Genomic DNA, 14893 nt, shown 5'->3' on the forward strand with positions numbered 1-14893 from the left:
GATTTCACTACTCTTTGTAGTGCCTTGCGATCAGCAGTGCTGCAGGTGCCGTACCGTACGGAGATGCAGTTAGTGAGTACTGTATGCTCTCAATGGTACAGCGGTAGAAGTCAGTTAGAATCCTAGGACATAGGTGTGCTTTCTTCAGGGTTTGTAGAATGTGAAGGTGCTGATGTGCCTTCTTCACCAGACTGGAGGAGTTGAGAGACCAAGAAAGATTTTCAGTGATGTGTACCCCAAGGAAGTTAAAGCTAGACACATGTTCCACCTCAGCACTGTTGATGTGGAGGGGGATGTGTGCTCTGCTCTTGGCTCTCCACAATGATCTCCTTGGTCTTCTGGGTATTGAGTGCAGGTTATTGTTTTTACACCACATAGCTAGGGGCTGAACCTCCTCTCTATTATGTTGTTTCATCCTCCTCTCTGATCAGGCCCACCACTGCGGTGTCATCTGCGAACTTGATTATGGCATTGGACCCATAAACATAGACCTTATATTGTCTTTATAACCAAATTAGTTGAAAACACCTTCGAAAATTGCCCCTCCACTTCCAATCATTCATAAAACGTCTATCAACAAAAGAAGCAAACGAGTATGTTAATAATTATAAGGCTAATAATTATAAGCTACCATAATTAAAATGATAACCATATGGTATTAGGCAGACAATCTGGTGTGTTTTGCGAGTAAATACATGTAGCAAATAGTATATAAATGGAATAAATCTCATGGAGGTCTGATTTTAATGACAGCTGACTGAACCAATAAGACAACATAATAATTAATATTAGAATTAACTAAGCCTGGCTGTTAGCCTGGCTGGGACCAGGCGCAGAGAATAAATCCCCATATAGTAAGTTAATAGTAACTTATGTGCCATCTCTTTTGTGAAACCAAGTCAATGCTAAATGAATCCAGGATATCCCCAAAATCCCAGCTTAATCCCTTGTCTAGGTTTTGTGAAATACCCCTCAGGTTGGTTTCTGTTTTTATTGTGAGAGCCTCTATTGTGTTTGCCTGCAGTGGCTGGAAACCCTGCACTTACATTTGACAGCATTGTTCACCTAGAGACAGATAATGCACCGAGGCTCCTATTTATCTGACTGGTTCTTGGTGCATCTCAGTTGAGTTTGCCTATAGCCCGAAAGAATCCACAGCAGTTACTGCGAAGATGACTTTAATAGGGATCTTTATCATCGTTGCTGGGATTCGCTACACAGAGGCCAAGAGTGGGTAAACTGGCTGTTTTTCTACATAGAAAAGCTAAGAGGTTATCCAGAGCAAGAAGTTCAGAATATTCCAGAAGGCTATACTGTAGTATATGCCTAAAATTTCCATGTTAAAATGAATGCTTTGTTAAATCACCACTGGATGCTAAAATCAAAAGTAACATCACATTGGTTTCCATAAACATCAAGTAAAGTACATCACTGAGACATTATACAACACTATATATAAGTCTGTGTGAGCTCTTAATTAGTAGTTAAATGCATGGTAGTGATGTCATATGAAACAAAAATGAACAGCAAAGAATTATAAATGTTTGGTTTTTAGATGTACAGAGAGGTTATACTGTATGTCTTCTGCGAATTGCCTTTGTCCTATACATGCATTGAAGGAAGCTGCACTCACAGCTGGTATACTTTTATTCAGTTGTACATGTGGATGTTGGTCTGGTTGGATGCACAGCCTCAGATGGAGAGTATATATTTGGACTGGATGGGGAAGAGATGATCCACGCAAACTTCAAGGCTGGAAAAATGGTGATGACACTGCCTAGATTTGCTGATCCATTTCAATATGCAGAGGGTGCATATGAGGTTGCATTTAGACATTGCCAACAATGCAAATATGTATTGGAAGAAAGCATTAAAGCCTACAAAAGTCCAGCCGTAGCAGAGGGTAAGTCGGAATTGTTTAATTCATTTATTTTCTTCAGCAAGCATTACATTAATCACTGCTCATATACTATGATATACTCATAGCCTCGTTGACACTAAACTCTTCTCAATTGAGGGTCTGGAGAAGTTTCACGGATTGGGTCTGGAAAAGGTTCATTGACTTCCAGCAGGGGCGTAACTAGCAGTGAAATTACAGAATTTGACATTCACAATTGATAAAACACTAAACTCCATTCTCTGAACCAAATTCTCAGTTGCCTGAATGCATTTCTTGGATCGATCCCCCTTTTGGTAAAACCTTAAAGAATTTTCACATATAAAACACAATTTGCAGATCTCATAGACTCAGGACAAGACACATTTTGCATTGTGTCACTGGTGACACATAATGGTAAGCACAAGAGGCAAAAGGTCAACTCAAGCAGAGCACAGATGTCATACACACAACTATTCAAAATTGATCACACTTGTTTCAAATGATGTGACACAACCAATATAAGCTAGTTCAGAGTCTAAACAGGTTGCTGAACAGTGCAGGTTCATATCAACAATGGACAGAAGTGAGGCATTCAGAGTACATTGTAGGCTGTAGACTGCAATGTACTTCTCCATGTACTGAAATGCCTGTGTTTTCCGGTGTACAGTTTTCCACAATTGCTAATACACATTTTTTGAAACCTTCCACCTTTTTCTCAAAACTGTAAACAGAAATCCACATTATCAATACTTTATGTTCACTGGATTTACAGTAAATGTTGAATCCACGGAGTTCTGAGAAATCGCTTTGCTTTGTTTTATGTAAATCAGGTTTCTAGGCCAAGTATACTTGCGTATACAAAGAATTTGGTCTCTGCATTTATCCCATCCGTGAACACACAGAGCACACAGTGAGCTGATGCACACACTAACCCGGCGCAGTGAGCTGCCTTGCTACAGCGGCGTTCGGGGAGCTGTGAGGGGTTAGATGCCTTGCTCAAGGGCACTTCAGCCGTTCCAACTGATTGGGGATCGAACCGGCAACCCTTCGGTTCCAAGCCCGAAGCCCTAACCAGTAGGACATGACTTGTTGTACTGTGGAAAGCCTGGTCACTTCTGAAGTACCTGTACTGAATTGATGGGGAAAGCCAAGCCCCGTCCAGCCACAGGAGAGCTGTGACGGGGTTACTTCATCTCCTGAGTTTCCTGCCGCAGGATTCTTTGCCTCAATTACCATCTCCTGGGGCCAGCAGGAACACAACCTTCAGGCCTTCATAGACTCCAGGGCGGCAGGCAACTTCATGGATCTCTCCCTGGCACAAAGTCTTGCTATCCCCACTTCCAGTCTGGATCCCTCTCTGTCAGTGTGACTGCCTTGGATAGGTGGCCTTTGGGTCCAGGCTTAGTTAACCAGACTTCCTCTGCAGTGAAGGTGCAGATTGACAATCACAAGAAGGAGCTGTCTGTCTTTCCATCTAATCCAGTCTCCAGAGTTTTTTGTGGTTCTAGGTTTCCCATGGTTGATCCGGCACAACCCTCACCTCGAATGGGTCTCTCGCACCATTCTCGAGTGGAGCCCTACATGTCATGCAACATCCCGTCTTTCAAACCTCCCAAGCTATCTCATGTCCCTCCCGAGTACCCCAGCAATATGGCGGCTGCGTTTACGTATGCCACTTAATAGAACTCGTGCTCAATGCGGTATCTAGCTTTCTAATATCTATGTTTTGGCTCATGTTTCAGGAGTACTATAGATTGCACAAAATATATTTACCTGCTTGATTTCATGTAATGTTCTGAATCAAACCTACGAGTGACACATGTGCACATTGTGTTTATGTCATTGGTCTCTGGTCACTAACAAATCAGTGAGTTTTTGTAGCACAGTAATGCCTTCCCATTAGGAGAGGACCATTTAATTCTTACATGTCTTCCTAGCCCCACCCATGAGCTCCATCTAGCCCAGAGATGAGGTGAAGCTGGGCTTGGAGAACACCCTCATCTGCTACATCGCTGATGTCTACCCGCCCCGACTCAATGTGACATGGACTAAAAACAACAAGATGGTGACTCAGGGAGTGAGCAACAGTCAGCTGCGGGTGAATGTTAACCCTTAGAACCCGATTGACGCAAAGTGCGTCAAAAAACACACCCTTTCTTCTCTGTTACATTGCTCCGGAACGGTTCATCGCAGCGAGATGAAACCTTTATTGCACGACAGAGCAGAAGTGGGGCTTTCCAACGAGACTACACACTTGTCTGTACGATCAAGTATGAAAATTAAAAAAAATCATGAAATTAAATCAAATTGCATCATATTTACAGTCTATACTTCTCTGCGTTCACCTGCACACACATTACTCTAGTTTGAATTACTCGCGAACCCGTGATCGCATCGATATGGCAAGCATATCAGATGAAAGAGAAGGCACAGGGCTATCCATTGGTACCATGTTTATCGATCCTTCTGGCTTATAAAACCAGACGAAGTGACTGCAAAATAATAACGTCATGTACACAAACCAACACTGCACACTCATTACTCTCGTTTGAATTACTCGCGGACCCGTGATCGCATAGATATGCCACGCATGTCAGATTAAAGAGGCTCAGAGCTATCATTTGATACCAAGTACATCCTTCTGGGTTATAAAACAGACGAAGTGACAGCAAAATAATAACTTCATATAGCTGGACTTACCCCACGTTTTTGTCTGTTCTTGTGGCAAAGCATGTTTATAATCCAATGCTATCATGTGTTTCTATATGGCAAAGCATGTTCATATTCCGGTTTTGAGATCCTAGCAAATTCCTGCATGGCATCCAATTCAAGGCTCACATTGCATCCCAATTTGTTCAACAAATAAACACCTTTTTTGCCTTTACTTTGTTCATGGCAATGCAGTAAAAAGTTGAGAATTATTATGACTGCATACACACAGGCACGCAGGCTAACAACACGCAACCTCAGGTCAAGTCAGGTCAGATCAGTTCGTGTCACAGATATGGAGCGCAGAAAGGTCATTTTTCATCACTAAATAAAAAATGGCATTTATTTCCATAAATCACACAGCAAATATTTCTGTAAATTGCTCAGCCCCAGAGTATCCCTCCAACATGGCAATTATATTGCCCGATTCAGGACAGTCTGCCCTACAACCACATGAAATGCATGTAGAGCTGTGAGCTTGCTGTGGTGAGATACATGTCGAAATATAAGAATTTTTATAATACACTTTTTATATTTTAATTCTTTAAAAATCTAAATAAAATCAATGCTAGTATTAATACATGAAATGATGGCAGATCTGAATAGCCTAGACTCTCCTGAAAAAAACAATATATAATATATGTGTGTGGCACTTACAATGACCAGAATAAATCCTTATGAATAAAGGTAGTGAAAATGCCCTAAAAACAGCTTAGGGTTCTAAGGGTTAATGACTTCACCTTCACCATGTTCTCCATTCTGCAATTCATCCCACAGGAGGGGGACATCTACACCTGCACTGTGGAACACGAAGCACTGGAGCGGCCCCTGATGAGAGAGTTCGGTAAAGCCTCTCATTATATTGCTATACCTCACTAGATGCCTTGATGTCAATTCAAAGATATGGGCACAACAAAACTAACATTTCAGAAAACCAATTACAAAATTTAAGATAAATTCACAAAATGAAAAACATTTACAGTGCCTTCCACAATTATTGGCACCCCTGGTAAATAGACTAAAATGATTAAAACTAAACTAAAGTTTAGTGATTTATCATCTCACAATGAAAACAATAGGGGAAAGTAATGCTTCTGTTAAATGTTGTATTTAAGATTTTTTTTGTTTAACATATTTATGGTTTATAGGTTGGATTTTCTGCATTGTTATAGTGGATGGAATCCACTATCTTGAAATCTCCTGGCTTCTTCTTCTTATTATAACCTTTTCTTTTTACCTTTTCAAGAGTGAATGCGACTCTTGAACGTACGTCTGTACGTTGACTCTTGACGCTTAACGTACAGACATGTTGAAATAACTGTTCTGAAGGTCTGGAGTGGGGCAAGAGAGTTATTATTTCAGATTTTTTTTTAAATACTTTTTGAGAAATAGTGGATTAAAAATGTTAAAGGAACCGTATGTAAGAAATTTAATTCAATTAATCATAAAATGGCCCTGACATCCTGTAAAACAACTCGTTAGCGTGGAAGTGAGAAGGGCATATTATTTCGCTGCTACAAAACGCTATTTTTATACCTCTTCTACAGTTCCAAACAACATTACACTTACGTGGTAGTGAGTAGAGGGTCCCTAAAGCCAAACCGAAGTATCCCGAGGTCTTTATGTGGTCGGATAGAGAGTCCAGAATGAATTTCATCAAGCCAGTACCTTTCCGGAAATGTTGCCATCTTTGCTGCCATCTTTAGGGGAAAGTCCATAGGAGTCGATTGTGCTCTGGAAATTCACAATTTCGTCGCCGTTTAAAAAAAAAAAAAAACATAGTCCAGTATTTCTTTTGAAATTGAAATGAAGTTGTATGGACTGGACTATGTTTTTTTTTTAAACGGCGAAGAAATTGTGAACTTTCCCCGCGAAATAATATGCCCTTCTCACTTCCACGCTAACGAGTTTTGACTAAAAACGGTAACATCGAACTTTCTTAAAACACATCCGAATGACATGATTTGGATGTCAACTCAACATATGTACTCCCAATCATCCGTAAATTGATCTAAAGTGCATTTTACTCCGGATAATTCCTTTAAGTGATTGTAATCAGTGATTTTGTAATCTGGGTACTCAATGTACAACATCTGTGCACTAAAGTTTTCAAAGTCATTGTTGTAATTCTTAATTACTCCTAGTAATCCTAATCTAAAAAAATCTAATGATACATAAATCACGTTATCACCATGAAATATTATTTCATTCCCCATGGGCGTATGTTTTGCAGTTAAGCCAGAGATGAGGCTGAGACTGACAAAGACCTCTAGAGATGGTCATCCTATCCTATCGTGCTCATGTGCAGTGCGTATGACTTCTACCCAAAGATGATCCAACTGACCTGGTACAGAGATGGCCAGGAGATTACCACTAGTAATGTGATATCCAGTGAGGAGCTGGCGGACGGAGACTGGTATTACCAGATGCACTCCCACCTGGAGTTCACCCCCAAAGCTGGAGAGAAGATCTCCTGTATGGTGGAGCACCCCAGCCTGAAGGAGCCCAGAGAGTTGGTCTGGGGTGAGAACACTGGCTCACGTCTAATTCAGAACACACCTGTATTCTCATGCTGTATCTGCTGTAGTTTTAATTAAACATATGCACTGCAGCTGCTAAGGCACAGATGTGATGATCTACTGGCTACATGTAACAATAGCCCTGGTATTGCACTCTATAGCTGCTTTCAGACATAGGTGTAAGTCTGCATGTTCTGCGGATATCAAGCGGTTGGGTCGTATACTGTATCTGAACTTATCCGGACATTTGGAACTCCGTACTTAGCCGGCTCTTACACTACTCCCCTCCTAATATTTCGGACAGACATTATGTAAATGAACTCATGTCTGAATGAAGCGAAGGACATGCGGAGATTCTGTTCATGGGCGTGTTCAATCACATTCAACCTGTTCAACCATGCGGAGATTCTGTTAATGTGCGTCGGTGTCGTTCACACATAATATCCGTATGTACTGTAAGCATCATATCTGAATCACCCGAAGTGTCGGACATCCGTTTGACAAAGCTCCGCATATAGTGCGAAAGACATGTCTAATAGCAGCTTATATAACAGGTACTACATGCTTTTCAGTGTTTTATTCAGGTGACACAGCTCAAATTTAAGATGCTTCAAAAGGGCTGAAAGGCTCTTTTGGTACCAGTGTCTCATGTTCAGACCCAGATTATAAATGTCTGAATAATTGTCTGACCTCATACCTCATGCACAACCTGATGTTTCCCCAGACTCCTCCATGCCTGAGCCAGAGAGGAATAAGATTGCCATCGGGGTAGCTGGACTGGTGTTGGGCCTCATAGTCACTGCTGCAGGCTACATCTACTACAGAACCAAAGCCAGAGGTCTGTTATGACCAAGACCAACAAACCAGCAAACATCAAGCAGTCAATATATAATACGCTCACATATGACACAGGATAACCTTAGACATTAATGTCTAATCTAATCTTGATTTTGATCTGGATGAAACCTTCACTTTGTGTTGTTCAAAAGTTGTATTGGGATAAATTTGATCCGAAACATCAGGATTACCCTGATCCCAACAGAAGGGTGGATTCAGGGAGGATTTCAGGTACAAAATGTAATAAAACATTAACATTGGTCAAATATAATTTGTATCATGTATTTACACTTAATTTATTTAAATGTTACAGTCATGAGACATATTATGATTGTTTGTATTCATCTATTTGTCGTCTAGGGGTCTCTTTAGATAAAACAATCAAAGCAACCCCATACCACCTATTGTAACTGTTGTTCCTAATCCTTACATAGCCACCAGGCTAGAGTGTGATATACTGTAGGGCCCTATCATGACATTCTAAAGTGCATCGTCACTGTCAAAAGTCTATTCAAATTTAGTAGGATGTCCAGTTCACATTGGGAGGGGTTTCGTTCTCAAAAGTGGAGCAACAAGGTGGAGTAACAAGGGGCTGTATTTTGGGTCACCAGCGCATGGCGTAATACTCGTTATTCACCCGCGGAAAGTTGAATTCGGTATTTTGCACGTATATTTTTTAAGCATTGCGCCCAGGGGTGTGGCAATTAACAACCTAGGGAGGGGACTCGCGCATTGTCTAAAAATCGCTATCATACACCACCTAAACCTGGTCAGAAGTCAATGGCGAGTTGTTCATATGCTATTTTAAGAGCGCATGTCAACAGTCATATTGGCAGGTGCACGCACCATCCTTCTATCATTCATGAACGCACACCAGCGCACGTCCATGCAAAGCATTAAATTGCACTATTACAATGGGAAACATAATTAGAATAAAGATATTACAAAATACTGTACATCTCATGATGAGTAGTTATTCACCATAATTTGCAAATTGGTAATGAGGGTTAAAAGTGATTAGGGGAGAGGCGAGAGACACGTATGGAGCACAGCTGAAGACGCACTGTCACGAGATATAAGCAACTCCTCTGCAGGATAAATGTTGTTTTATTCAGTCATTTGAGCAACATTAGGGTAAGTGTTGCTTTTTCCAGCCTATGTTTTCGATGGTAACCCATTGTCAGTCAATAGTGAAAGTAACTGCATATAACTGTCTTGTCGTTGACTGACTCCTTGGTGAAGTTAGTTTCACTTTGCCAATGAGTTCAAATAATAGACTAGTGCAAATGCGTGAAGGCTATGCTAGGTTTTAGTAAAGCATGGTTTAAGAATGACTATTCCATACGGTGTTGAATGCCAAAATACCGATGCATTTATTTGACATATCGTGCGTTGCGCCGTTAAAGGGAATGACAGATGTCATTCTCATTGGTTTAAAATGATGTTACGCCCCAAACACACCCATATGACTGATTAAAAGACCTAGGAACACCTTGGGCCCTATCATGACATTCTAAAGTGTATTGTCACTCATCAAAAGTCTATTCAAATTTAGTAGGATGTCCAGTTCACATTGGGAGGGGTTTCGTTATCAAACGTGGAGCGCATGGCGCAACAAGGTGTTCCTAGGTTTTTTAATCAGTCATATGGGTGTGTTTGGGGCGTAACATCATTTTAAACCAATGAGAATGACATCTGTCATTCCCTTTAACGGCGCAAAGCGCGATATGTCAAATAAATGCATCGGTATTTTGGCATTCAACTGCGCATTTGAAGGAGGCTGCTTGCGAGACAGTATGGAATAGTCATTCTTAAACCATGTTTTACTAAAACCTAGCATAGCCTTCACGCATTTGCACTCGTCTATTATTTGAACTCATTGGCAAAGTGAAACTAACTTCACCAAGGAGTCAGTCAACGACAAGACAGTTATATGCAGTTACTTACACTATTGACTGACAATGGGTTACCACCGAAAACATAGGCTGGAAAAAAGCAACACTTACCCTAATATTGCTCAAATGACTGAATAAAACAACATTTATCCTGCAGAGGAGTTGCTTATATCTCGTGACAGTGCGTCTTCAGCTGTGCTCCATACGTGTCTCTCGCCTCTCCCCTAATCACTTTTAACCCATACCTGTCAACACTCCCGTTTTTCCCGGGTTTCTCCCGTATTTCAAGGTCATCTCTCAGCACCCTCCCGTTTTGTTATTTCTCCCGGAAAACTCCCGTAATTTGCATGGCCATCAAACTTCATTTTAAAATCATTGATCCATTCAGGTTGCCAGATTGTGTATGAAATACACCCTACACATACACGATCACTTAGTTTCAATTTCAACCGTTTTGTCATAGGCTAAAACCTGGCAACCCAAAACCCAAATAAGGAAGCGGGTGCCGACTGCGCAGCCTGGAGTCTCGTCGTAAGCAAGCGGGCTAGTTGAATGGCCTAGTACTCCAGAACTAGCTGTTGTGAAATTGTTGGGAATTTAATTGATCAACACATCACATAAACTGTTATTGAGTGTTGTTGATACACTGAACTTGTGCCCTCGGAACCAAATCTGACAGCAAGCAACTTTGGAGTTTTGGAAGTAGACTGCAGGCAGGCAGCTGGCAGATACATAACTGGCATGCGTAAGGTAATGGTAAGGTAAAAGCAACGACCGAAATGCAGTGTAAGAAACGTATTAAATATGCAAACACAGATCCGGTATAAACACTGACCCCCCCCCCTACCCCCTCCGAAAAAAAAATCTCCCGTTTTTGGAAAGCTAAATGTTGACAGGTATGTTTTAACCGTCATTACCAATTTGCAAATGATGGTGAATAACTACTCATCATGAGATGTACAGTATTTCGTAATATCTTTATTCTAATTATGGAATCCTTGATGGAAATTTGGACATGCGAAAAAGAAAAAAAATAAATAAATAAATAAAAAATCTTCGCTGCGCGGCGGTCATAGGTTTAGTCAGATTTTTTTTTCTTTTTTCTTTTTCGCATGTCCAAATTTCCGTCAAGGATTCCCGGGACACTGAAAGACCGGGATACACGAAACTTGGTGGGCATGTAACCCCACATGGATAGCATGGAACCGTCATTTTTCGTTTTGATCTGTAGCCCCCCCCCCGCTGGACTGGACCCCCGAAAGGAGGGTAGGGCAGACACAGTTTTCTGTGAATATCTCGAGAACCGTAGGGTTTAGAAGGACCTTTTTTTTTTGTATGTTGATCTCAAGGGGCCATGTCAACCCATTCCATAACCACTCATTTCATGTATAGTGCCACCTAGTTAAACACAAAAAAGTAAAAATGAGGTGTTGTAATCGCAGGTATCTGTGACCTAACATAGTCAAAACTGCACGAAATTGGAAGTGTAGGATCATTATGACACCCTCTGAATGCACGCAGGGTTTCGTGGAATTTCGTTCATGGGGGGCCACACAATAAATTAATTTATGTTACTATACACCAACTGGCCTGTAGGTGGCCGGAGACAGTTTTCTGTGAATATCTCGAGAACCGTAGGGCCTAGGAGGTCCACCTTTTTTTGTATGTTGGTCTTAAGGGGGCATGTCAACCCATCCCATTACCACTTATTTCATGTATAGCGCCACCTAGTTAAAAATTAAAAAGCAAAAAATTAGGTGTTTTCATCACAATATCTCTGGCTGACATGGTCAAAACTGCACGAAATTGAAAGTGTAGGATCATTATGACACCTTCCGAATGCATGCCAAGTTGTGTAAACCTTCGTTCATGGGGGGCCTTACAATAAAATAATTTATGTGTACATTTAGTGACCGTACACCAACAAGGATTCCTGGGACATTGAAAGACCGGGGTACACGAAACTTAGTGGGCATGTAACCCCACATGGATAGCATGGAACCATCGTTTTTCGTTTTGATCTGTAGCCCCCCCCCCCGCTGGACTGGACCCCCCGAAAGGAGGGTAGGGCAGACACAGTTTTCTGTGAATATCTCGAGAACCGTAGGGTTTAGAAGGACCTTTTTTTTTTTTTGTATGTTGATCTCAAGGGGCCATGTCAACCCATTCCATAACCACTCATTTCATGTATAGCGCCACCTAGTTAAACACAAAAAAGTAAAAATGAGGTGTTGTAATCGCAGGTATCTGTGACCTAACATAGTCAAAACTGCACGAAATTGGAAGTGTAGGATCATTATGACACCCTCTGAATGCACGCCAAGTTTCGTGGAATTCCGTTCATGGGGGGCCACACAATAAATTAATTTATGTTACTATACACCAACTGGCCTGTAGGTGGCCGGACACAGTTTTCTGTGAATATCTCGAGAACCGTAGGGCCTAGGAGGTCCACCTTTTTTTTGTATGTTGGTCTTAAGGGGGCATGTCAACCCATCCCATTACCACTTATTTCATGTATAGCGCCACCTAGTTAAAAATTAAAAAGCAAAAAATTAGGTGTTTTCATCACAATATCTCTGGCTGACATGGTCAAAACTGCACGAAATTGAAAGTGTAGGATCATTATGACACCTTCCGAATGCATGCCAAGTTTTGTGAACTTTCGTTCATGGGGGGCCTTACAATAAAATAATTTATGTGTACATTTAGTGACCGTACACCAACAAGGATTCCTGGGACACTGAAAGACCGGGGTACACGAAACTTAGTGGGCATGTAACCCCACATGGATAGCATGGAACCATCGTTTTTCGTTTTGATCTGTAGCCCCCCCCCCCCCCCTGCTGGACTGGACCCCCCGAAAGGATGGTAGGGCAGACACAGTTTTCTGTGAATATCTTGAGAACCGTAGGGCCTAGGATGACCAATTTTTTCCGTATGTTTGCCTCCAGGGGTCATCTTAACCCATTCCATGTGCACACATGTGCATAAACAGATACACACGCACACACATACATTCACAGTAATCATACGTATGACACATACTCACACAGTAGACATATGTACGCATGCATGCACATGCACAAACACACATACGCAGACAAACACACAAGCACGCACACACACACACACACACCCACACACATAAACATAAACGTGTGCACGCACACATGCACACAATTCAAGAATTTCTCAGAATTACGAACAGGCAAGATGGGGGTGGGGTTGTATAAAATAAATTTTACATGTGAAATCTATGAACTAATCATGTTTTGGTACTTGTTGTCTAGCAGATACCAGTGAGAATTGAGTGTGCATAATGCAATTTAGTGAGACAGTTAGAATCATATAGGCCTTTCAGCGTGATTTATTTTTGTGGAAAAAATGTGCTGGACTGGGCGGCGGTCATATTTTGTACCGCTCTGCGGTACATCTAGTTATGTTTCCCATTGTAATCGTGCAATTTGTAATGCTTTGCATGGACGTACGCTGGTGTGCGTTCATGAATGATAGAAGGATGGTGCGTGCACCTGCCAATATGACTGTTGACATGCGCTCTTCAAATAGCATATGAACAACTCGCCATTGACTTGTGACCAGGTTTAGGTGGTGTATGATAGCGATTTTTAGACAACGCGCCAGGCCCCTCCCTAGGTTGTTAATTGCCACACCCCTGGTCGCAATGTTTAAAAAATAAACGTGCAAAATACCGAATTCAACTTTGCGCGGGTGAAAAGCGAACTTTACGCCATGCGCTGGTGCCCAAAATACAGCCCTTAGACTTGTAGTCAAGACCACCTAAACCGAGACCAAGACACTACCAAGACCAGAGGGTATCAAGACCGAGACCAAGGCCAAGACAGACTGAGTCAAGACCAAGACAAAGTCGAGACGAGACCAAGACCGAGACCAAAAAAAAAAAAAACCAGCTAGTGAGCTAGTGTTACACCATAACTTGCATCAATTGAATAAGAGCAGCATACTGGGGTAAGAGGTTCAGTCCCAGTTTAAATTCAATTTAAGAAGGTATTATTTCAACTACAGACAGAACAATGTTGCAAATCACTATGTCGACCTGAGACCGCAAGACCAAGACAATGAGACCAAGACAAGACCGAGGGATCCGAGACCAAGACAAGACCAAGACCAAAGATGGTTGAGACTGTGACAAGACCGAGACCACGTAAAAGTGGTCTCGAGACCAAGACTGTGTGTGTGTGGGTGTGTGTGTGTGTGTGTGTGCGTATGTGTGTGCGTGTGTGTGTTTCTGATCTATCTAGATCTAACTAATCTATTGACAAGCACTGCATGTGTCTGGTTGTGACTGATAAGAAATAGGTTGCTTATTTGCTTATACCTACACAATGTAATTTTCACATTTGACAGTTTTTCCTTCTGCTGGACTTTTTATCCAAGACATTAATTGTTGTCTTCAGGCGTTCAACATTTTAATTCGTAAACATACTTTCCTCCCACACTGTAGTCTGACCAAGTCACATTAGGTAGCTGGCTGACATAATTATGTGTCACTGCCGACTGCCAACTGCTGACTCACTTGTAGCAGGCATCAAGGTACCAGCTATGAACGTTGTTTCATTGACAATACTTGAATAAAACAATCTATAATGAGTAAAGTATTTATTTCAGTCTATATATTTTTGCAAATTCCTTAGCCGTAGAACATCCCAATCATCATTCCAGACAACCCCCCTATGAACAAAAATATTTATCCTTTCATGCTTTCTATGGTGAGATACATTCAAAACTTACATAAAAGCAATTATAAGACGCAATGTGTTTTATAAAGCCTGATATAAGAAATATGCATTATCACATCAAAAACCAAAATATAAAAGAAGATGTAGCATGTAAAGGAGGTCCTTATAATGACCGAGATAAGAGGTTAAAAGTTAAGGTATAAAATATCTCTAAAAATAGCCTCAGGTCCTATAATTTAGGCTTTTAAATGTACAATAACTCAACTCATTAACGACAACGAGTCATTTCCCCTCGGTCTGTTTAACCAATCACTGATTCATCACCATGGTAAA

The 14893-nt window shown here is 41.3% G+C and overlaps 2 pseudogenes; both read left to right on the forward strand.

Annotated features, from left to right (window-relative positions):
- Positions 1 to 1172: 1172 nt before the first annotated feature.
- LOC143104570 (H-2 class II histocompatibility antigen, I-E alpha chain-like) lies at positions 1173 to 5467 on the forward strand (annotated as a pseudogene).
- Positions 5468 to 6829: 1362 nt separating this feature from the next.
- On the forward strand, positions 6830 to 8000 carry LOC143103989 (HLA class II histocompatibility antigen, DQ beta 1 chain-like; annotated as a pseudogene).
- The last annotated feature ends 6893 nt before the right edge of the window (positions 8001 to 14893 follow it).

This window comes from Alosa pseudoharengus, unplaced genomic scaffold, assembly GCF_046254945.1.
Source record: "Alosa pseudoharengus isolate Yale_2024_CS ecotype anadromous, Long Island Sound unplaced genomic scaffold, YU_APseudo_1.1 YU_APseudo_1.1_scf_5, whole genome shotgun sequence".
Taxonomy (NCBI): domain Eukaryota; kingdom Metazoa; phylum Chordata; class Actinopteri; order Clupeiformes; family Clupeidae; genus Alosa; species Alosa pseudoharengus.